This window comes from Podarcis melisellensis (assembly GCF_964234715.1).
Source record: "Podarcis melisellensis genome assembly, chromosome: 10".
Taxonomy (NCBI): Eukaryota; Metazoa; Chordata; class Lepidosauria; order Squamata; family Lacertidae; genus Podarcis; species Podarcis melisellensis.
Window position 1 is genome coordinate 26,863,110 of NC_138542.1, and position 22,818 is coordinate 26,885,927.

At 43.1% G+C, this 22,818-nt stretch overlaps 2 long non-coding RNA genes across 2 annotated transcripts; one reads left to right on the forward strand and one right to left on the reverse strand.

Annotated features, from left to right (window-relative positions):
* Positions 1-13,711: 13,711 nt before the first annotated feature.
* LOC309379673 lies at positions 13,712-15,624 on the reverse strand. Its single transcript, XR_014172584.1, has 2 exons — positions 15,591-15,624; positions 13,712-14,097 (listed from the first exon to the last, which is right to left on the reverse strand). It is a non-coding gene; the product is annotated as an uncharacterized lncRNA (long non-coding RNA).
* On the forward strand, positions 15,623-22,068 carry LOC309379676. The gene is made up of 2 exons (XR_014172587.1): positions 15,623-15,839; positions 20,396-22,068. It is a non-coding gene; the product is annotated as an uncharacterized lncRNA (long non-coding RNA).
* The last annotated feature ends 750 nt before the right edge of the window (positions 22,069-22,818 follow it).

Genomic DNA, 22,818 nt, shown 5'->3' on the forward strand with positions numbered 1-22,818 from the left:
CTGGCTTTTTCGTGGGCGGGCGGCCTTCCTCGCTTGCGCGCGCGCACAGATAACGCCTGGCACAAGCACAACCAGAGAAATCATAACCTTCCCTGTGTGCCGCATTCATTAGCACCGAAGGAACGGCAGCGTCCCACTTCCAACCTCAGCCGCAGTCGCTGAGGTTGGAATTCGGATTGGGAATCCCCACACTTCGCTCACCATGTAAACCCAAGGTGCCTCAGTCATACCTTTGGATTCCGTGTTTTTACACTCTTCCCCCGCCCGTGGAAACTGCAGCCTTCCAGCGAGGATTTAGTGGCGGAGCCAATGGAAGTTTCTTTATTTCAAATGTTTCCAAGGCCATCGCCTCCCCGCCCCCCCCCCCAGGTGGCTTACAGTGGATAAACATATTAAAAGGAAGCATTAAAACGTACAATTTAAACCAAAGAAGCATTAAAACGTACAATTTAAAGCCGCAGTTTAAGCTAAGTAATAGCACATTCGTTTAATAATGACCAAAGACTCCCGATGCTAAAACATTTCAGTTGAAATCCAAGGAAAGCTCTTAAAAAGCTAGCATATCCATCCATATCTCTTACAGGATAGAAACTCACAAATAAGAACTACAGTCACTACTGGAGGATCTGATTTCTTTCCGCAGGGCCTGTAAGACAGAGTTGTTCCGCCTGACCTTTGGCTTTGAGCCAATTTGATTCCCTCTCTTTTCCTTCCTTTCAATATTTTAATGTTGTCTTTTAATTTTGTTTTTCAGTTGTAATCATTCAACTTGTTTTTATTATTGCTTGTAAGCCGCTCTGAGCCCAGCCTTAGCTGGGGAGGGCGGGGTATAAATAAAAAATTATTATTATTATTACTGCCCACCAGCCTTACAGTACTGATCTTAAAGGTGGGCATAGGAGTAGCAGCTGTATTTTAAACAGGGCCGCTTCATATATGTGTAAAGGTAAAGGGACCCCTGACCATTAGGTCCAGTTGTGACCGACTCTGGGGTTGCGACGCTCATCTCTCTTTACATACAGCTTTCGGGTCATGTGGCCAGCATGACTAAGCCGCTTCTGGCGAACCAGAGCAGCGCACGGAAACGCCGTTTACCTTCCCGCCAGAGCGGTTCCTATTTATCTACTTGCACTTTGACGTGCTTTCGAACTGCTAAGTTGGCAGGAGCTGGGACCGAGCAACAGGAGCTCACCCTGTCACAGGGATTCGAACCGCCGACCTTCTTATTGGCTAGTCCTAGGCTCTGTGGTTTAACCCACAGCTCCACCTGCGTCCCTCTCATATATGTGTAGGTGGCCCAAATAAAGTCAAAGCCCCTCTTAACACCCATGTTAGCGTTTCAATCCGGATCAGGTGCCCTGCACTGGCAATGGGGAGTGAGGCCTTGAATTCAAAAGACAAGCTACAAAGTAAATGTGTAGTTTGCTCCAGTACCAACTTCCATGCCAACAGTGAGGATTTGAGAATCCTTACTTTAGCCATGCTTATTTCCTTAGGCACCAAAACAGCTGAAAATATCCCCTTCCATTTGGTATACGGCTGTGGCTATGTCATGATTAAGGGATGACCAATCTGTATTAACAGCACAGTCTTATACATGTTTACTCAGAAGTGAATCCCAATACTGTAAGATCAGTGGGGCATATACACCCAGGCAAAGGACTGCAGGCCTTAGTGATGTCCTCAGTATACACCCAGCATTAAGGGATTAAAATCACCCTGAATATGATTGCGAAATAGTGTTGAAGTAGCTGCACTGTTATTAATATGTAAGAACGCCATGTACTGCTTGCTCACCTAACTTTATTACCCTGGAAGAACGCCTGGAATGTTAGAGCTAATACTGGCTGATACCCATTATTGCAAAGAACCTTGTCTTTTGAGCTCTTCAATTTGCAAACCATTTGCACTGTTTTTGCATTTTCTTGGGAGTAACTTCAGTTGGGTTAAAATATGCTAATAGCCCAAGCACAGTGCCTGACACAGCATGCCAACAAAGATAAAAAAACAAATCTATTAGTATAAGTCACGTCTCTAGTCCATCCATCTAACATACGTACACCCTCCAGCAGCACAGTGCCACAGTCCTGCCACAGCAAAGCACATTTAAATCCTATCATTATTCCATTAATATCAATGGAATTAAAAGCCCTTCCTTTGGCTGAAGCATGCCCTAGGAATGCCTCACCCTGGCAGCAGTCCTTATGCCACCTATGCACTCTGAGAGGTCTAGTCCCTCAAAATCCAAGGGACTTGATGGTGCAGAGGCCTGTGTTCCCCGATACGTCACCCTTTTGGGCCAGCATACAGCAAGGGGTGGGATGGACCCTCTGCTTGTGTGAGAGTGGCCTCGGAGACCAGAGAGAGGCATAGAGAATTATGAGGAGTAACTAGCAACTAGAGCCCCAGATGCACAGTAGGTGTTTGTGAGGTGAGCAGGTAGGGTCTTCTGAATCCTCTGTCTTGGCCTCCCTCATCTCATCAAGAGGAGGGGAGGGCTGCAGGGACTGGGAGTTTATTTCCTTCTTGAGCGATGAAATAAAAGGAGCGTGGTGACATTTTCTCCATGCATCCCAAATTCCTTTATTTGGTGACTTCCTGCAATCAGAAAGGATTTGTGCTGGCCCTGTTGTTCATTGGCACTCATTGTCCATGCAGCCAACTCCGCCCAATTGGCGGGCTGTGCCAGCTGTTTGCAGAGGATGTACAGGGGCACCTTAAACTGGATGACAATATGGTTCAAGTGGGAGAGCTGCTGAGGTTTTGGAAATTATCTACATAAAGCAGCATTGTAAGTAATATTTCTTATGCTGGTTTATGACCATAATAAAGTTTTGCTTATGATGATGTAATACTTCTGTTCATACCTAATTAAATGAAAATAGAAAGATTTTTTATTTTTATTTGTTTACAATTTAAACATGTAGGGGTGTATCCATACATTGTGGTTTAGTCGTTTAGTCATGTCCGACTCTTCGTGACCCCATGGACCAGAGCACGCCAGGCCCTCCTGTCTTCCACTGCCTCCCACAGTTTGGTCAAACTCATGCTGGTAGCTTCGAGAACACTGTCCAACCATCTCGTCCTCTGTCGTCCCCTTCTCCTTGTGCCCTCCATCTTTCCCAACATCAAGGTCTTTTCCAGGGAGTCTTCTCTTCTCATGAGGTGGTCAAAGTATTGGAGCCTCAGCTTCAGGATCTGTCCTTCCAGTGAGCACTCAGGGCTGATTTCCTTAAGAATGGATAGGTTTGATCTTCTTGCAGTCTATGGGACTCTCAAGAGTCTCCTCCGGCACCATAATTCAAAAGCATCAATTCTTCGGCGATCCATACATACGGACACACAACATTCATAGGGTTTATTAACAGTGTCTCGGTGCTTTTTATAGGGCAAATTTTGTCGTTGAAAAAGTGAACATTTATAACCATATAGAAGTGATCAGAACGTGGCCTAGGTGGATTGTCTTGAAAATCTTTCTGTGTAGAGATGAAAGGGATATAGAGGGTAAAATATGCCAACATCACTGTTTTTTAATTAATTTGATTAATCGGCTCAGTTTTTCGTAGGAAAGCTGTGGAGAGGGGTCTGTGGACAATTAAAAATGAGCATATATTGCTACATTAGTCTTGTCATACATCATATTATGACCAATTCTTAAAGAAACTCCCCCATACTTTCTCTTCTCATCAATGATAAAACAATGCGGAAGTAGAAAAAATCTGTATGCAAATTCATTTTACAGAGAACTGAAAACTTAGGTTCCTGGCTACAATCCTATCCATATGTATTTGGGAGTGAGACCCATTAAACACAGTGGGATTTACTTCAGAGTAAATATGCATAGGATTGCATGCATTGAAGATAATATTCAGTTCTTTATTTCTGCAATCTCATATGACCAATATATTATATATATATATATATATATATATATATATATATATATATATATATATATATATATTTGCTTTCGTAGATTTTCACGGGTACAGGAATGCAGGTTTTGGTGTCCTCGGGTGTCTTCCCGTGTAAAAGTTGGGGTGTCTAGGCGACGTTTCGACGAGGTCTCACTCGTCATCTTCAGGCTGGTGCTTTCGGCTTCTTGTTACTGGAACAGAGCAGGATCTCAGTGTTTGAGTTCCTATAAATACTGTTGAGGGGGTGTGGTGTATAGCCTCCAATGTTCTGGGCAGAGAGGAAGTTCCCAGGCTAGTGTGCCTTTTCTTCTTTTGTTCCTTAATTACTTGAGGGATATCTTGAGTGATTTCTTGAGTGATATCCTGAGTACCACTTAGGTGGGTCATTAGGTGTGGATTAGTTGCTAAAGTCTTTGTGTCTTGACCTCTTGAACTTTGTGAAGAGTTTTTCTGAGAAGATGGCTGTACTGCACTTAGTTGTGCTCTGGCTTGGCTTCGTGTATAGGGGCGAGCTGTGGTTTTGTGGCCTGTGTCAGCCAGATCTGTGTAGGGATTGCAGGGGGGTGCAGCATCCGGAGGTGCCACCATGGTTTGGCTACTGGATGGTGTCTGTAATTTATCTGTGGAAAGGGTCTGGGTTTGGGTCTGGTGTGGTTGATTGGTGATGGCGTTCTGTGTGCCTCTGGATCTGGTGTCAGTTTTTGTGGGGAGGGCTAATTTCCAGATGTCTGGCAAGCGGGATGTGTCGTCACGCTTGTTCATGTTGTGAGGGTGTTTCTCTATCTCGATGGCTTCCATGATTATTCTCTTGTGGTGATGTTCCATGTTAAAGAGCAATTTGGAATCTGCAAAATTAATTTCGTGTCCTGTTTCTTTCATGTGTTGGAAAAGAGAGGAAGTTTTTTCTTCTTTTTTGACGGCATTCTTGTGTTCTGCGATACGTGCATTTATTCGTCTGTTTGTTTGTCCAATGTACGTGGCTGGGTATTTCATAGACCCCTTGGTTTTCCAACTGAAATACCCTGCAAAGTCTGCCCAGCCACGTACATTGGACAAACAAACAGACGAATAAATGCACGTATCGCAGAACACAAGAATGCCGTCAAAAAAGAAGAAAAAACTTCCTCTCTTTTCCAACACATGAAAGAAACAGGACACGAAATTAATTTTGCAGATTCCAAATTGCTCTTTAACATGGAACATCACCACAAGAGAATAATCATGGAAGCCATCGAGATAGAGAAACACCCTCACAACATGAACAAGCGTGACGACACATCCCGCTTGCCAGACATCTGGAAATTAGCCCTCCCCACAAAAACTGACACCAGATCCAGAGGCACACAGAACGCCATCACCAATCAACCACACCAGACCCAAACCCAGACCCTTTCCACAGATAAATTACAGACACCATCCAGTAGCCAAACCATGGTGGCACCTCCGGATGCTGCACCCCCCTGCAATCCCTACACAGATCTGGCTGACACAGGCCACAAAACCACAGCTCGCCCCTATACACGAAGCCAAGCCAGAGCACAACTAAGTGCAGTACAGCCATCTTCTCAGAAAAACTCTTCACAAAGTTCAAGAGGTCAAGACACAAAGACTTTAGCAACTAATCCACACCTAATGACCCACCTAAGTGGTACTCAGGATATCACTCAAGAAATCACTCAAGATATCCCTCAAGTAATTAAGGAACAAAAGAAGAAAAGGCACACTAGCCTGGGAACTTCCTCTCTGCCCAGAACATTGGAGGCTATACACCACACCCCCTCAACAGTATTTATAGGAACTCAAACACTGAGATCCTGCTCTGTTCCAGTAACAAGAAGCCGAAAGCACCAGCCTGAAGATGACGAGTGAGACCTCGTCGAAACGTCGCCTAGACACCCCAACTTTTACACGGGAAGACACCCGAGGACACCAAAACCTGCATTCCTGTACCCGTGAAAATCTACGAAAGCAATATATATATATATATATATATATATATATATATATATATATATATATATATATATAAAATATATTGGTCATATGAGATTGCAGAAATAAAGAACTGAATATTATCTTCAATGCATGCAATCCTATGCATATTTACTCTGAAGTAAATCCCACTGTGTTTAATGGGTCTCACTCCCAAATACATATGGATAGGATTGTAGCCAGGAACCTAAGTTTTCAGTTCTCTGTAAAATGAATTTGCATACAGATTTTTTCTACTTCCGCATTGTTTTATCATTGATGAGAAGAGAAAGTATGGGGGAGTTTCTTTAAGAATTGGTCATAATATGATGTATGACAAGACTAATGTAGCAATATATGCTCATTTTTAATTGTCCACAGACCCCTCTCCACAGCTTTCCTACGAAAAACTGAGCCGATTAATCAAATTAATTAAAAAACAGTGATGTTGGCATATTTTACCCTCTATATCCCTTTCATCTCTACACAGAAAGATTTTCAAGACAATCCACCTAGGCCACGTTCTGATCACTTCTATATGGTTATAAATGTTCACTTTTTCAACGACAAAATTTGCCCTATAAAAAGCACCGAGACACTGTTAATAAACCCTATGAATGTTGTGTGTCCGTATGTATGGATCGCCGAAGAATTGATGCTTTTGAATTATGGTGCCGGAGGAGACTCTTGAGAGTCCCATAGACTGCAAGAAGATCAAACCTATCCATTCTTAAGGAAATCAGCCCTGAGTGCTCACTGGAAGGACAGATCCTGAAGCTGAGGCTCCAATACTTTGACCACCTCATGAGAAGAGAAGACTCCCTGGAAAAGACCTTGATGTTGGGAAAGATGGAGGGCACAAGGAGAAGGGGACGACAGAGGACGAGATGGTTGGACAGTGTTCTCGAAGCTACCAGCATGAGTTTGACCAAAACCTGCATATATATATATATATATATATATATATATATATATATATATATATATATATTCTGCCTGACTGGAGCTTTACTGAGCACGTTGCTAACACATTTTTTGTAAATTAAACAGAGAAAACAAGAATATAGAAAATAATAGTTGCAGACAATGAGTCTGGGACAGATTTTGGGAGTTTGCAGTAGGGATCACCAAAAATCTCCCCATTCCACTGTAGGAAGTCTAAATTGGACTGCTGTCAGTAGAGGAACTTGAAATTGAATTGGATATAACCCAGTTAACATACTTCTGGGAGAGACAGATGATGATTAAATTTATAAACCGCTTAATATATTAAAAAATATCTCTAAGTGGTGTACAAAAAAACTGAAGATATCTATCCATCATCTATCTATCTCAGTTCATTTTCCTTCTGACGTGCCCTCCCTCTCGGCCTCCGGGTTCTCATCCAGGGTCCAAACAAACTCTCAGCTCACCCACAAAGGTCTCACAACGAGAAGACGTCCTGGGAAAACGCAGACATCGCCCTAGTCTCTCGCTTGAGGCTTACTTTTTATGGACAGGCCAAAGGTAGGTGGTACTTCCTTAGGCTGCCCACAGCTGTGTTCCATTTAACTTCCCTCTCCACACACAGTTCCAAGTACAGCAGGTTTGTTGAGTTTCCCAGGGGGTCTAAAGGGCAGGAAAAGGGTCCTCCTCCATTCATAGCTCTTTCTTCACACCCTCTGTCCTCTCCTCCTCCTCCAGCTGATTTCAGAAGAAATCAAAATAATCTGAACTTCTTTCACACATCCGGATGCCAGTTGTGTCCCCATGTCTACTCTGATCTAACAATGTTATGCACAACATTCATTCACCTGCTCATCTTGCAATGTGATATATGCCATCATTTGCCAGCAGTACCCTTCCACATTCTACCCAGGGCAAGCAGACCAGTCTCTGCTCCAAAGAAAACATGGACACAAATCTGACACCAGAAATGGCAATATTCGTAAGCCAGTTCTACGCACTCTGTAAGCAATCTTAAGAGAGCCAGCCTTTGAGCATGGGGTTTGATGCTATCACTTATGGACTGAAGTGAAGCCTAAGATTTTTAGCACATTGTATGAGTTGATTGATTACCAATGCCAGAGTTCCTGAGTCATCAACAGCAGTTTTGTGAATTACCATTAATAATGATTTCTTTTTTTTTTACATAATTAGCAATGGTAATTTTATTTCCCTCAGACCTCAGTGTTTACAAATCCATCCCCAAACCATATATGTATTCCTGTACTTCAGGATAACACTTCAAGATTCTGAAGAGGACTGTAGTCCATGAAAATTCATGCCATAATTAAATATGTCAGGCTTAAAGAGCCACACAACTCTTTTTTCTGCACAAGGCTACCGCAGCTGCTCCTCTGGAAAGTGCTGTAATGCTACAGTGGTGAGTAATTTGAAACGTTGCAGTGGGGAATATTATCTGCCACCACAATAATGCTGTTTTTGGCCGCATCCCTGTGGCAAAAGTGACCTGTTTGTGTGAACCTGTATTTCCCTGTGGGTTGTGTATTTGTCTAACCACAAATATTTACATGGTGGCATCAGCACTTCCCCATGGAAATTGTGATAGCCACATAATGAACTTCCCACATGGAATCCCCAGTTTAAACGAAGAACTGACATCCTGCAAGCACAATCTGTCGTGCTCAGAGGGAGGGGGCAATTGTGTGGGAGAAACTGGTTTGCGTGAATTGGCCCAAAGACAAACCATCTGAGGTTGAACAGATCTCCAGTTGAGTGTTATTGACATAAAACTTCAAGCATGTGTCATGCATCTTCCAGGCTGCTCGCAAAAATGGCTGAATGAATGTATTCCAGCTGCAAAAGAAATACTGTTTCGAGGGGGGTCGTGGAATGCAAAGCAGAGTGGACACAAAAGATAGGACAACTGCAGAAAGCATGATTAAGGACCATATAGCAGGGCAAAAGCCACACAACTTAATGACACAGGGAAACTGAAGCAAATAATGGAAGGTAAATCTAAAACAAAGGGGGAGGGACCCTATAATTTTATTTTACTCTTCTCCAGTACACCTTCTATCTCTGAAAAAGAAAGGATAATATTTAAATGGAAATTTACCCAACAGAATATTGCTTTTGTATGCTGTTTATGGATATTAGCTTTCAGAACTAGCTATGTACTCAATGTGTTCCTCCACAGGTTTATTATAACAAACAGTAAAGATTGTGTGGCCTCATGCTCAAAAAACTGGGCTTTTTTCAGATATTATAAATGGCACCCCTAAGCTGTTGTCTAACAACCCTAAATATTCTTACATGAGTTTTGGTCTGATGAATTACAGTACTGCAAATTCCTGTCCCTTATTGGTAGGCAGGGTTGGAAACATTTCAAGTGTCATGTTGCCCAAGGGCCAAAAAGTTTAATCCTGGTGCTAAGAAACTTGAAATATTTCCATTCCTTTTGAGGTCAGGGTCTAAATACTTGATTCTGCCCAAAATTATATGGAAGATGAATTAACAGTATATCCACAAGAAATAGTAACAAGGTGAAGTACAGCCAGAAATGTTGACATGATGGGTTGCCATGCGTCCTCTTTTTCCTGGACATGCCCTCCTTTTCATGGGTAGAGTCGTCATAGCGATCTATAGTTAAAAATAGAAGTTGGCAAATGTGTCCTTTTTGCTCTTTAAAATATGGCAACCCAAATTTTTGTGCTCACATCTGCCAGAAAGTGGGTCCAGATTCTAATAGCTGAAGATGCTTTCAATTGATATGTTTTTTCAAAATCTCTCTGGAACGACTGCCAAAGGAGTGTTGCAACAGCAACCTGCTTGTGAATGAAGTACCTCTGTTATGTTGGTTCATTTTGACCTGTGACAGTTTGTTCTGACGTATTCAACAACCCAGTCTTCTTTACAAAACTCGAACCACATGCTTGACACCTGCATGCGCAGGCAGGTGCTTTTAGAATACATATTTTTTGTTGTTGTTCCAGCAACAGCTGCCAAAGCAGGACTGCTTTTTAACTCAGGAAACATTTAAAGTGTAGACTCTGGTCAAGAGTTTGAAATAACTATTTCAGCTCATTCAATAACATTATCATGAATGGTACTGCACTGGGGAAGCAACCTTGAAAAGTTTTGTTTTTGATTATTTCAGAGAAAGGGAGAATTGCGAAATGAAATGTGCTTTCAGTGAATACTTGATGGACATCACAAGTGCAGCAATTATGGGAACAAGCTTTATCTCTGTCGGCACATCGGAAATGTCAAGTTGTTTTAAGAACGAAACTGGTACTTTCTGAATGGGAAGGCAGTGCTGCTCCATTGTTCCCTTTTTAGCTGGGTGGGAACAATAGAAAAGCAGTCACAGTTGCGATGCAAAGACTCAAGAGGTTGTCTGTAAATACATAAGGAGAGCCCTGGTGGGTCAGAACAAGCTCATCTAGTCTGGCATTCTGTTAACACAGTGGTCACCCTAGTGACTATGGGAAGCCCTCAAGCAGACATTAGTACAGCATCATTCTCCATCTTTTGTCCCCCAAGAACTGATGTTTAGAGGCAATAATTATAGCCATCATGACTAGTAGCCACGATTACATCCTTCAGGAGTCTCAAAGCGGCTAACATTCTCCTTTCCCTTCCTCCCCCACAACAAACACTCTGTGAGGTGAGTGGGGCTGAGAGACTTCAGAGAAGTGTGCCTGGCCCAAGGTCACCCAACAGCTGCATGTGGAGGAGCGGAGACGCGAACCCAGTTCCCCAGATTACGAGACTACCGCTCTTAACCACTACACCACACTGGCTCACATTCAGCCAAACAGAGGTTTCCCTTCCATTCTCTCCCCCCTGTACCCCCCACAATTGGCTGAGCTGGGGTTTAGGAGCACTCCCAGAACAGTACTGGGGGAAGGAAACGGGAGATCATTCCATCTGACAAGAGCAGAAATGTTTGGGAAGCCTTAGTGTGACACTGAATTCCCACCACCATTTTGATGTTACAGCAATGCTGTGGAAGCCATTTTCTGCAGCCCCGCCCCACCCCATAGTGCTCTGTAACATTTAAAGGACCAGCACCAGGTCTCCACTAGGTGATGACTGCTTAGACCGGGCCAGTGTGATTGAACCCACCCGCATGGTGTTGGGACTTAAGTATTACAGCAGTGGTGTGGGGTTAGACCAGAAAAAGTGGCTCCTACAGCACTGTTTTAACCTGTAAAATACGCCTAAACATGGGAGATATTCAGAATTCAGTACAAGTATATATTGACCCAGTTCTCACATCACACCAATCTTAAACCATGGATTTATTGAACGAACCATGCTTAAGCCAATGATGATCAAAGTAACTATGGTTTCTTTCATCCTACTCTGCACTCCTTCCACTCTGAATTCTTCCTGCCTAAGCTGTTTCTCTGCCTGACATCCCAGCTGCTAGCATTTCCTTGCAGCATCGCCATTTCCCTTTCTGCTGGTCAGCTGCAAAAGAGCAAGGATGTGACTTTTCATCAAACAATTGCTCTTCCCTTCCATGGCAGCCATTTTGTGTCATTCTACACCCCTATGGCTGCCTTTTTGTGACTCCTGTTTTATTACTTTGTGGATTTTTGCCCTGAAACCCCATACCCATCTGCCAGGTTTTTAATGTGATATTTCAATGCTCATGGATTACATAGTAGGGATTTCTTCTTCTCTTTCATTCCTGGCTTTCTTGCAAATAGGTTCAAGCATAAAACATAGAATGCTATTCTACGCATGTACACTATAACTCCGCAATGAGAATAATCAAAGGGCATATTGCAATGCGGTATGTTTTATATGTTTCCTGAAGCCATTGAAAATGAACACAGATGCCAAGCTGGGGTTTGAGCTTAAGACACAGGATGGTCCCATTATTGTGTGTGTGCATGTCTCCTTCAAAGATGCCTCATTATTCACGGCACCTTTGAAAATGGGCATAGCAACATCTCATGATAACACTTCATGCAGCTAATGCAGTCCACAAAACCTTATACCATAATAAACATGTTTAGTCTTTAAGGCGCCACAAGACTTTGTTGATTTTGCTTGTTATTACTTTGGTGTTAGTAATGATAATGGGACACAGGTGGCACTGTGGGTTAAAGCCTCAGCGCCTAGGACTTGCTGATCGAAAGGTCGGCGGTTCGAATCCCTGCTGCGGGGTGCGCTCCCGCTGCTCGGTCCCAGCGCCTGCCAACCTAGCAGTTCGAAAGCATCTCCGGGTGCAAGTAGATAAATAGGGACCGCTTACCAGCGGGAAGGTAAACGGCGTTTCCGTGTGCAGCTCTGGCTCGCCAGAGCAGCGATGTCACACTGGCCATGTGACCCGGAAGTGTCTCCGGACAGCGCTGGCCCCTGGCCTCTTAAGTGAGATGGGCGCACAACCCCAGAGTCTGTCAAGACTGGCCCGTACGGGCAGGGGTACCTTTACCTTTACCTTTAATGATAACAGTGTTAACAATGGCCTGGCTGATCCACACATCATGTTAAGCCACAATATGGCTTAACGTGACTGCGCTTGCACTCATTTTGTTTCTTCCTGGGTTTTCAAGGTCAATGCAGGATGGTAGCCACGCCAAAGTTTGGCTTGGCGTCTTGTGTGAACCCAAAATCGTGGTTAAGGTCTTTCCTATTTAACCATGACCTGTAACCAACCATAGGGCAAAGCTTGGCTACAGAGTGTGGTTAAGGAGTAGTAGAGACCTTAACCATGCTCCAAAGTTCAGATAACTTGCTAAGCCAAATTTTGGCTTTGTTGCCATGCAATCTCCTGGGAAGCTAGCATGTTTGAAAAAAGCCAAAATTTGGCTTAGTGTAAAAGAGAAACGCAACCAATGAATGAAACAGTGAATGAGGATACAGACAGAATGAAATGCTGGTATCTCCCGTTAATATAACTTAATATTGTGCCGTTCTATTTTGCAAATATTATCAAATGAATTCTCCTTAAACATTTTACAGAAGTTGCACCCCCTGCACAGGCAAAATAATGAATTGGCTCTACTATAAAAGCAGGCAAGTAGAATCTGTGTTATTAAATTCAAAAAAAGAATGCACTTATCATTTTTTTATAATAAAAGTGTCATAGCTTTTAAGTTCTCTGCTAAAATCATTTGTAAAAGCAACAAGATGTATTATGGGTTCTTAATGTTTGAGACAAATGCTGGCTCATTCTCCTCACCGTATCTTTGTATGCTTTCGGAAAGCAGTCTGGGTTCGCTATTATTTCAGCATTTCATTTCTGCCTTGTGAAGATACCAAAGGCTGCATACCATGCCACCAAGAAAACTCAGCCTCATCAAAGCTATCACATTAGCTTCTCCACACAACTGAGGTTTTCTTCTGGGAGACAAATGTTTCTTACTGCACATATGTGCACTTACAGTTCCATGGCCAGCTTTGAAAATCTCATTCAGTCTGAAATATAGTATTTGGATCTCATTGTCAGGAAATAATACACTCTACAAGTCCATTATTTCTGCCATTGTCATATAGACAAAAGATAGTTTCAAGCACTTTCCCCCCTGCTAAAACTTGTTGTTGCCACTTCCTTTGATGACAATAATTAGCCCAGACTATCCTGCATTTATATAAACCCAAGAGAGCAAAGGGAGTCAATGAGGCCTCTTTTAAGTTCCTTCCTGCCTTATCTATTGTGGCAGGTTGGTATTCTACAGAATGATAGGCACAGTCTACAAATGAGTTGGTGACTGTGTGATTGCTTGCACAGGTTTTACATCTTCAAAAGGATATATGGAAAGTTGCATTTTGGTGGGAATATGGGATTGCTTAAATTACACTAAAGTGGAAGATACTACTTTTTTTTTTTGATCCACAAAACTGATGTGGAAAACATAAAATTGTATTTAGCATAAATGAAATTTTTTTTTTATCTATTATTTAGTTGAAATGATCTGTTTACCAATTAAGTACATCAGCAGGGAGACATCGTCTTTGCATCTCACACATCCATTCATCCTCTGATGTAGCCTGAAGCGATGATGATCAATTATTCAGCAAGGCATTTTAAGCTGCATCCATCCTTTCATAGCATGTCATCAGCTAAATTGCAAGCCACAGCAAAAGAAAAGAAACAAATATGATATTTCCTAAGCCTCTCTGAAACTTCAGTTGCTAGAGGAGGGTTTCAACGGAGTCATCAGCGTCGCTAGAAGAGAATGCATTCCCAGTTTTTACGTGCTATTCTCAGAATGAAATGCTGTTTCCAGTTGTCCAAACATGCAGCCTTATTAATTAAAAGAAACAAAAAACCCATCAGTCACACTGCATTATCTCATATCTTTGCCTCCAGACAGAACTGACGGCATACCAATAGGACTAGAAGGAATGGATTTGAGAATGATTGCTGGTCTGATTTGAACAAGGAACAGTAATAATCCGTCCACCTTCTAATGTTACAGACCTTGACCTTGTAGGGAAAACTGTGCTCTGATTGTACAAAAGGCAACATCTTAAAGTCAAGTAAGCTGCATTGATTTTTTTTTTTAATCTGACCTCCTTCAACAATTACATATTGCGCTAGACTTGGTTTAGTTTCTGTTTGCATTAATAAATAAATAAAAATGTATGCAAGATTAAAATTAGCCAGCATATAAATGGAAACCGACAGCTACAGATAGGTAAAAGGTAAAGGACCCTTGGACGGTTAAGTTCAGACAAAGGTGGCTATGGGGTTGTGGCCCTCATTTTGTTTTCAGGCCAAGGGAACCTGTTTTTGTCCACAGACAGCTTTCTAGGTCATGTGGCCAGCATGACTAAACCGCTTCTGGCACAATGGGACACCGTGATGGAAACCCAAGCGCACAAACACTGTTTACCTTCCCCTGCTGCAGCGATACCTATTTATCTACTTGCACTGTCATGCTTTTGAACTGCTAGTTTGGCAGGAGTTGGGAGAGAGCAACGGGAGCTCACCCCGTCGCGGAGATTCAAATTGCCGACCTCCTGATCAGCAAGCCCAAGAGGCTCAGTGGTTTAGACCACAGTGCCACCTCATCCTTATCTCTAACCCAGAGTGGGGCCAGAAAACCATCACCCCTGAGCATTGGCTGTGCTGCCTACATTGATGGAAGGCCAACAGCATCTGGGGTTGTTTAAGGTTCTTTGTCTCTGCCTAAAACTATAGTAATTTTCCCTATTCCTCTGGAAGATGCTCAGAATCAATTATGGGATTCTTTTGATTAAAAGCAAATCACCTGCTGTCGAGAAGTAATGTAATCTGGGATGTTAGCTTGTGCAATTGTTTTCAGTACCCTCTCCTTGCCAGTTTCTGTTGCCCTTGTTTTTATTGGTAATTTGTGAGAGTTCCCAAGTACTCCAGAAGCAGCTAATGAATCTCCTGAAATACTTTTACAATTGCTTATTGCAGAGGTTTTCAACCTTTCTGAGTCTGCAGCTCCCTTGACCAGCTACATTCTTTCTGTGGCACCCTTGTGGGGCTCAGGAGTTATGTCATCCCATGGCTGCAGAGCTGGCAGCCCCTCGCCCCTTTTTGAACACCCTCCTTAGTGGAGTGTTCCCTCTGCCTCCTCTCCTATCCCCTCTCCTTGGGAGGCCTCTGGGAAGCCACTGCTGCCATCCCGGTCTCTGAGCTACCCCCCCTGCCCCAAAGAGGGGTGCCTCCTCACACTGCCCCACAGGTGTCTGGAAAGAGGATGCCCCTGGCCTTAGTGGCCCAATGGAGACTGGCCAAAGGTGAACATGAGGCCAGCACCTTACCTTGGGAAGCAGCAGTGGCAGCAACCGGCTCCACGTTGGTGTGGGACACTCAGCTCCCAGGCAGGCATTGCACAAAACAAGCACAAGAAAGGCCAGCACAGTGTCACAGTCTGGTCTACAGGTGATCGAAGTCCTGGCTGAGGACGTCAGGACCAGGGTAAGATGGCGGAGTAGGAGCAGGAACGAGAGTCCAGAAGCCAGGGGTCCGAGGGTCGAGAAGCAAGGAGTCACGAAGTCAAGGGTCCGAGGGTCAAGAAGCAAGGAGTCAAGAAGCTGAGGTCTGAGGATCAGGAAGCAAGAAGCCCAAGGCAGGAAACGAGTTGCTGTGGCAAAGAGCCGAAGGGAAATGCTGGCCTTATATCCCTTCCCGGCTCTTGCCACCAGGTGCAGTGAGTTACCGAGCGGCCTCACCTGTGCGGCCATGCCTTGCCTCTCCAGAACAAACTTAGGAAGGCCCCAGTCCCGCGAAGCCCTACTGGTCACAGGGCCTGGCTCCTGCATGCACTCCTGACACACAGTGCCCGTCTGCCTGCCTGCCCTCCCACTTGTCTGTCCGTTCCCAACAACAAGGGCTGGTAGACTGGCTGGCTGGGCTCCCTCACTTGCTTACTCCAAGGCCGCCTCAGCTGCTAGCAACCAGCACCCCTTGACCAGCCCCAGAGACACCATTCGCTTGGGGAGCTTGTAGCCAGGGCTGCTGCAACAAACAGCTGTGCAAAGCCTTTGGGAGGCAGAGACTCAAGAGCACATCAGAGGAGGGAGGGAAGGAAGAAGGACAGAGGCCAGTGTTTCCCAGCGGCACCCCTCCCCATCATTCAAGGCACCCCAGGGTGCCACAGTACACTGGTTGAAAACCACTGGCTTACTGCACAATCCTATAAATTTCTACTCATTGGGGCTTATTTTGAGGTAAATGGGTATGAATCCACCTAACCTCTATGGAACTCAATGGAACTTTCTTCTGAGTGGGTATTTATAGGATTGCACTGTTAATTTGAGTTCACATAGTTGTTGTTATTTATAAAGTGGCATCAACGTCCATGGCACTTTCTAGCATGTCATAAACAAACAATCAAACAAAAACCAGCCCCCCCAAGGAATTTACAATCTAAACATCAATTAATTCTTTTTGTGGAATTTCATAAAACAGTTAAAATCCACCTTCCTAATAATAAATCATCACCCATACAAACCTAGCCACAATGCTTAATCAGTAGCAAAAAATACAGTTGAAAAATATATGTATAAACATTTGTTCAAGCTGTATTTCACAGCCTTTCAATATAATGTGAATTCTATATACCTGTTATTAGCCACAATTATTATTTTGCAAGAAAAACACACTAAAGGCATAAAAGGCTCAGGATCCTTCACAATGATAGATCTCTTTTTCTCTTGCAGAGCCAAATTGCTCTTCTCTACCTTTGAGGCATCAGTATTTTTCATAAGTTTAATACAGATCTCTGACACACTTTCCCCCATGCCTTTCATGTATTATGTTGCCATGGGTGTTCTCGTCTTTTGCCTGAAATGTCAATGTGGATAAGTGGCTATTATCTTCCTAAATTTATTCACTTTAGTAATAAACTCTGCTTGAGCTGTTACAGGTCAGCCAGCCTCTTTAAAAGCTATTAATATGTGACAGGCATTAAATTAACCTTTAGAGTATGGGGTGGCTAGCATGCAGCCTCCCAGATGTTGTTGAACTCCATCTCCCATCAGCCCCAGCCAGCATGGTCCATGGAGTCCGCAGTAACATCTGGAGAGAGACACGTTAGCCATCTCTACTTTAGGGTGAAAAATCTTATTGACTCTTAATGGAACAAATACTGCCACAGGTACATATTCAGGAAGTCAGGTGTGAATTACCTCTTGCAAATACTGATGAGAACAAGATTGCTCTGTGTAAAATCCTGTGAGGAAGCCAGATGTTAGGAGAGCTCACTATATGTCAAGAGCAGCTCCAAGGCCAATACAAGCATATCCAGTCAAGCGTGCCTCCTCTTGAATGAATAACCTGGGATAAGGAAAGTGATAAAGGTGTCCAACCCACTGAGTTTGGTTAGCCAGGGCTGGGTGGCTGGCCAAAACACACAGCTAGAAACAAGATGGCAGCTGGAGCATTAAACTAGGCTCACATCAACAACATATATTTAAAACCCAGTTATATCACTTCAGCACTTGTGACAGGGCAGATAGTCAAAGCTGGGGAGGGGGGAATATGGGAGAATCATACACTGAAAATGCTGTCTATAAGAATAAAAGAAAATGATTATAAATTAATTTGGAGATGGTATTTAACACCAGTCAGATTAAATCAAGTAAACAAGGAATATTCGGGGTTATGTTGGAGGGGATCCCAGGGGAATTAGGTTCACATGTGGTGGGGGTGTAAAGTTGTACAATTTTTTTTTGGCAAGGGGTGTTTAAGGAGATAGCAGAAATCACTGGGTTAAAGCTGACCAAAAGTCCAGAGGTAGCGTTATTATCAATTTACGATGGGGTGGAAGGTTCACAGCCCATGAAGGACTTGCTCACAAATTCATTGACAGCTGCACGAATTATTATAGCTTGAAAGTGGGGCAAGTGGAATATAAAATGGAAGAATGGTATAAAGAGGTGTGGGATATAGCTATTTATGACATGCACCATTAAAGGAGAAATGATTTTGAGCAGATATGGAGGATGTTTGTAGAATTTGTACTGTTAAAATGGAAAGGGTTCGACCCATCACAAGAGGGGTTGAAATTTTGGGAGTTTGGATAGTTACAATGGAATGGTCTTGGTGGTGGGGTGCACATTTTTATTCTTATTGATTTATGATGATTACTTTGTCAAAATAATAATAATAAAAACACTCATGGCTTTCCCCCAAATAATCCTGGGAACTGTATTTTAACCCTCATAGAGCTACCATTCCCTGTCCCCTCAATAAACTAGTTCCCAGGATTATTGGTGGGGAAGCCAAGACTGTTAAGATGATAGATGAGTGCTTTAAATGTATGGTGCAAGTATCATTTAGGACTTGGGAGACATAAGGTCATAATGTGAACCAGGATTCCTCAATGGCCCTGGTGCAGTCTCTCTCTCTCTCTCTCTCTCTCTCTCTCTCACACACACACACACACACACATATGCCTGTTGTGAAAATAAATGTTATTCAGGGCTTTTTCAGCCAGAACTTGCAGGAACTCAGTTGTGGCACCTCTCAGGTGGGTGGGGAGAACTCTGTATGCTGCTTTGAGCTGCCTGGGGGTAAAAATGGGAAATAAATTATAGCTACACTTTGAGCTGCAGAAAAATCAGTGTAAAGAAAGTCAGACCTGTAAGCTTGGTATTCAAAGAAATAATTCTAGTGAACTCTAAAGACCCTGTGCTACCTAGGGGTCTCGCATCGTCCCCGCTAACAACTTTCACAGTTCACCTCAGCCTCTATGTATGGGGACATTGGAGATGACATCAGTTGGGTAAGGACTGAGGGTTGTGTGGGCACATTATTTGTGTCTGCTGAGACACAGAAAAAATTGTTTGGGCTCTGTCGAACTCCTGAAACTGCTTGTGACCTGTTTTACTACAAAAGTACGCACATACTCATCCCTTCTAATCATATGCATGACGAATGAACTGAATATTTGAGAATAAGTTTTGACTAAACCAGATGATTAGTGCGAAAAGATGGAGAAATGTAAGCAAAAGTTGAGCTTAAGTAAATGGATAACAGGGAAACAAAACAAAACATTTAAGGAAGCCCAAAGGGTAAGAAACATGACTGCGCTCTTAACAATGTTAAAATAGAAATCATTAATAATAATAATTATAATAATAATAATAATTTATTTATTTATAACCCGCCCATCTGGCTGGGCTTCCCCAGCCACTCAATATTAACAACATATTAAAATACAGTAATGCATCAAACATTTAAAGCTTTCCTAAACAGGGCTGCCTTCAGATGTCTTCTAAAAGTCTGGTAGTTGTTGTTCTCTTTGACATTTGGTGGGAGGGCATTCCACAGGGCGGGTGCCACTACCGAGAAGGCCCTCTGCCTGGTTCGCTGTAACTTGGCTTCTCGCAGTGAGGGAACCGCCAGAAGGCCCTTGGCGCTGTACCTCAAGTGTCCGGGTAGAACGATGGGGGTGGAGACGCTCCTTCAGGTATACTGGACCGAGGCCATTTAGGGCTTTAAAGGTCAGCACCAACACTTTGAATTGTGCTCAGAAACATACTGGGAGCCAATGTAGGTCTTTCAAGACCGGTATTATGTGGTCTCGGCGGCTGCTCCCCGTCACCAGCCTAGCTGCCGCATTCTGGATTAGTTGTAGTTAATAATGCTCCATAAACTATACCATGCTCATTTACCATATCAGGGATCAGAAGACAGCAGATAATCAGTTCCATGTGGATATTGGGGATTAGGACTGTTGTCTGAAGTGCTATTTTGGCATGTCTAAAAGCTGGCACATAATTCCCACCCACCCGGTAGAAGAAAATTCTCCTATGTCATGCCACCTTGTCATGCAAAACAAGTGGTTGGTGTGAGTTCTTTGTAATCCAGGCCTATAGACCTGCCTTTCTTTCAAACATCGTGCAGTAGGTGTAGCATTCAACCTTATAACCATACAGTAATAGTTGCTTATTTAGCAGAAACAGGACTTCCACTTAGAATAAGGAATGGCAATTTAGTAGCCTAGAAAGCTGGCCTAGTGGCAAAATAGGAGCAGAGTTATTCTATATTCATGCTTGCTTAGCCAAAGCCATACATGGAATTTGCATACACACATAAAAAACCATACATACATACACAGGGGTGACTTGTAGTCCTCCAGCATTCATTGACTCCAACTCCCATCAGTCCCAGCCAATGGTCAGGGATGATGTGAGCTGGATTTCAGCAACATCTGGAAGTTCCCCATCCCTGCCTTAAAAATTTGGCCCTAATCATTTGCTTACATAAGCAGGACAGGGCTTATGCATTTATTTAGCCCCCGGTGGATTATTCCAAAGTGCAGCAGCTTGCAGAACTGAATCTTTTATCTGCTGCCTTGTGAATTATAATAAACGCAGTTAGTTCCAGGAAGTCACGTGATCGCTTGCAACGTATCACTGTTGCTATGATGTCTAAACTTGGATGTCCTCTAACTTCCCTTAGCTGCATACTGATAAGAAAGGGCTACAGGGGATTGGTTCACTCCGGTGCAGGATTCTTTCCCCACTCCCCACTTCCAAACAGTTGCCTTTGATGGTCTTATAACCTTGGTGATGCATTTGATCTGAAACTCTCCCGAGGAATCATCATATTAATCAGACAGGAAGATTCCTACATTGATGTCTCAGGAATTGCTTCAAGCTAGTATGACCTCTATGTCTCACCAGGGACTAAGCCTTTCATATATGCTTTTATCTCATCCTGTTGACCTAATTGCTATAACTCACTGCTTGCTGGTTTCCTGACTTCATCTCTCACTCTTTTTTGGGGGAGGGGAAGGACAGGAGAAATATACCTGTGCAAAAACACAGCTGCTAAGAACACATCAGAGAGCCAGGATATATAACAATTTGGCATAGTAGAATATTAGTTTTCAAGCTACTATAATTTTATGAAGCCGGAGCCCCTCTTAGTACCACTGCTGGTACCTACAGAGGAGGAGAGTATGGGAAACCCAATAGAATGCAGTCGTTTTACAGTTGTGCAAGTTATCCAGCATCAGTCCTGAGCCTTCTTTGTCTTGTTTTCTGTTGCCTTCTAATAGGAGTATGGAATCTGTGACCATCCAGATGTAAATGGGGGTTTATAGAGCAGTAAATTCAAGGGCATCAGGTTGAAGCCTTTTTGGCTCACAACTCACACAGCACCACAGAAGTTTGAATTGGGCCCTTTGATCTCTTTTATTTCCCATTACAGTTGATCCAGGATCAACGGGAAACACCTCCTTCACTTTGGCTGGGATCCAAACAATGCACAAGTATGGCAAACTACTCAGTATGTTTTTAGATTTGATATCCCGCTTTATCACTACCCTACACAGTCTCAAAGCGGCTAACATTCTCCTTTCCCTTCCTCCCCCACAACAAACACTCTGTGAGGTGAGTGGGGCTGAGAGACTTCAGAGAAGTGTGACTGACCCAAGGTCACCCAGCAGCTGCATGTGGAGGAGCGGAGACACGAACCCAGTTCACCAGATTACAAGTCTACCGCTCTTAACCACTACACAATGTCCACCTCCTTTTCGGCCCCCTTTCTATCACAGTCCCCTTACGCTACCAAAGGCCACTTCCAACCCCTTCCCCATTTAGGAGAAGCTTGCCAAAGTGACAGGGGTCAACTTCCACAAGAGAGGGGTTTGTATGTCGAGCTGACACATTGCTACATAAAAATCCCAACAACAACAAAAAACAACAAAACTGTAAGAGGTAAGCAAAGATTAAAAATCAGCAAAAGCAAATGTACACAACTAAATGCCTGGATAGACTTGCTGGACAGACTTGCTGGATAGACTTTCAGCAGGCATTTAAGACAGTACTGTTAATAAGCAGGACGTTCCAATGCATAGGTACTGCCACATCTAAATGTTGGCTTCTCAATTATGGGGGACAAGCATTATGCAACATCTGCAAAAGTGCAAGCTTTGCTGATTGCAGAAGTAGAGTACAGTGGTACCTCGCAAGACGAATGCCTCGTAAGACGAAAAACTCACAAGACGAAAGAGTTTTTCATTTTTTGAGTTGCTTCGCAAGACGAATTTCCCTATGGGCTTGCTTCGCAAGATGAAAACATCTTGCGTAATTGATTTTCAATGCATTCCTATGGGAATCCGTGCTTCGCAAGATGAAAAATTCGCAAGACGAAAAAACTCGCAGAACGAATTAATTTTGTCTTGCGAGGTACCACTGTATTGAAACTTGAATTAATTTGATGTTAATTTGTTAATTTTTTTGAAAAGAAATAAAAATTGGCTAAAATATAAAAAAATAATTTGGATCTAATTTTAAATGCCTTGATTCAGAAGCGCTGTCTCCTTCTGAATTTTATTATTTCAAGCTATATGCGAAAGGGGTATAGATCTCACCAGCAGAAAAGTTTGCACGCTGCAAAGAGCCTCCAGGCTAACAGATTGCTTGGGTAAGGACCCATATCTATGCACATTTATTTTAAATCAAGGGTGCACACAACCCAAATTAATCCGAGGACCACTTTCACAGTGTCAACTGTGGAGAGGAAATCTACTGC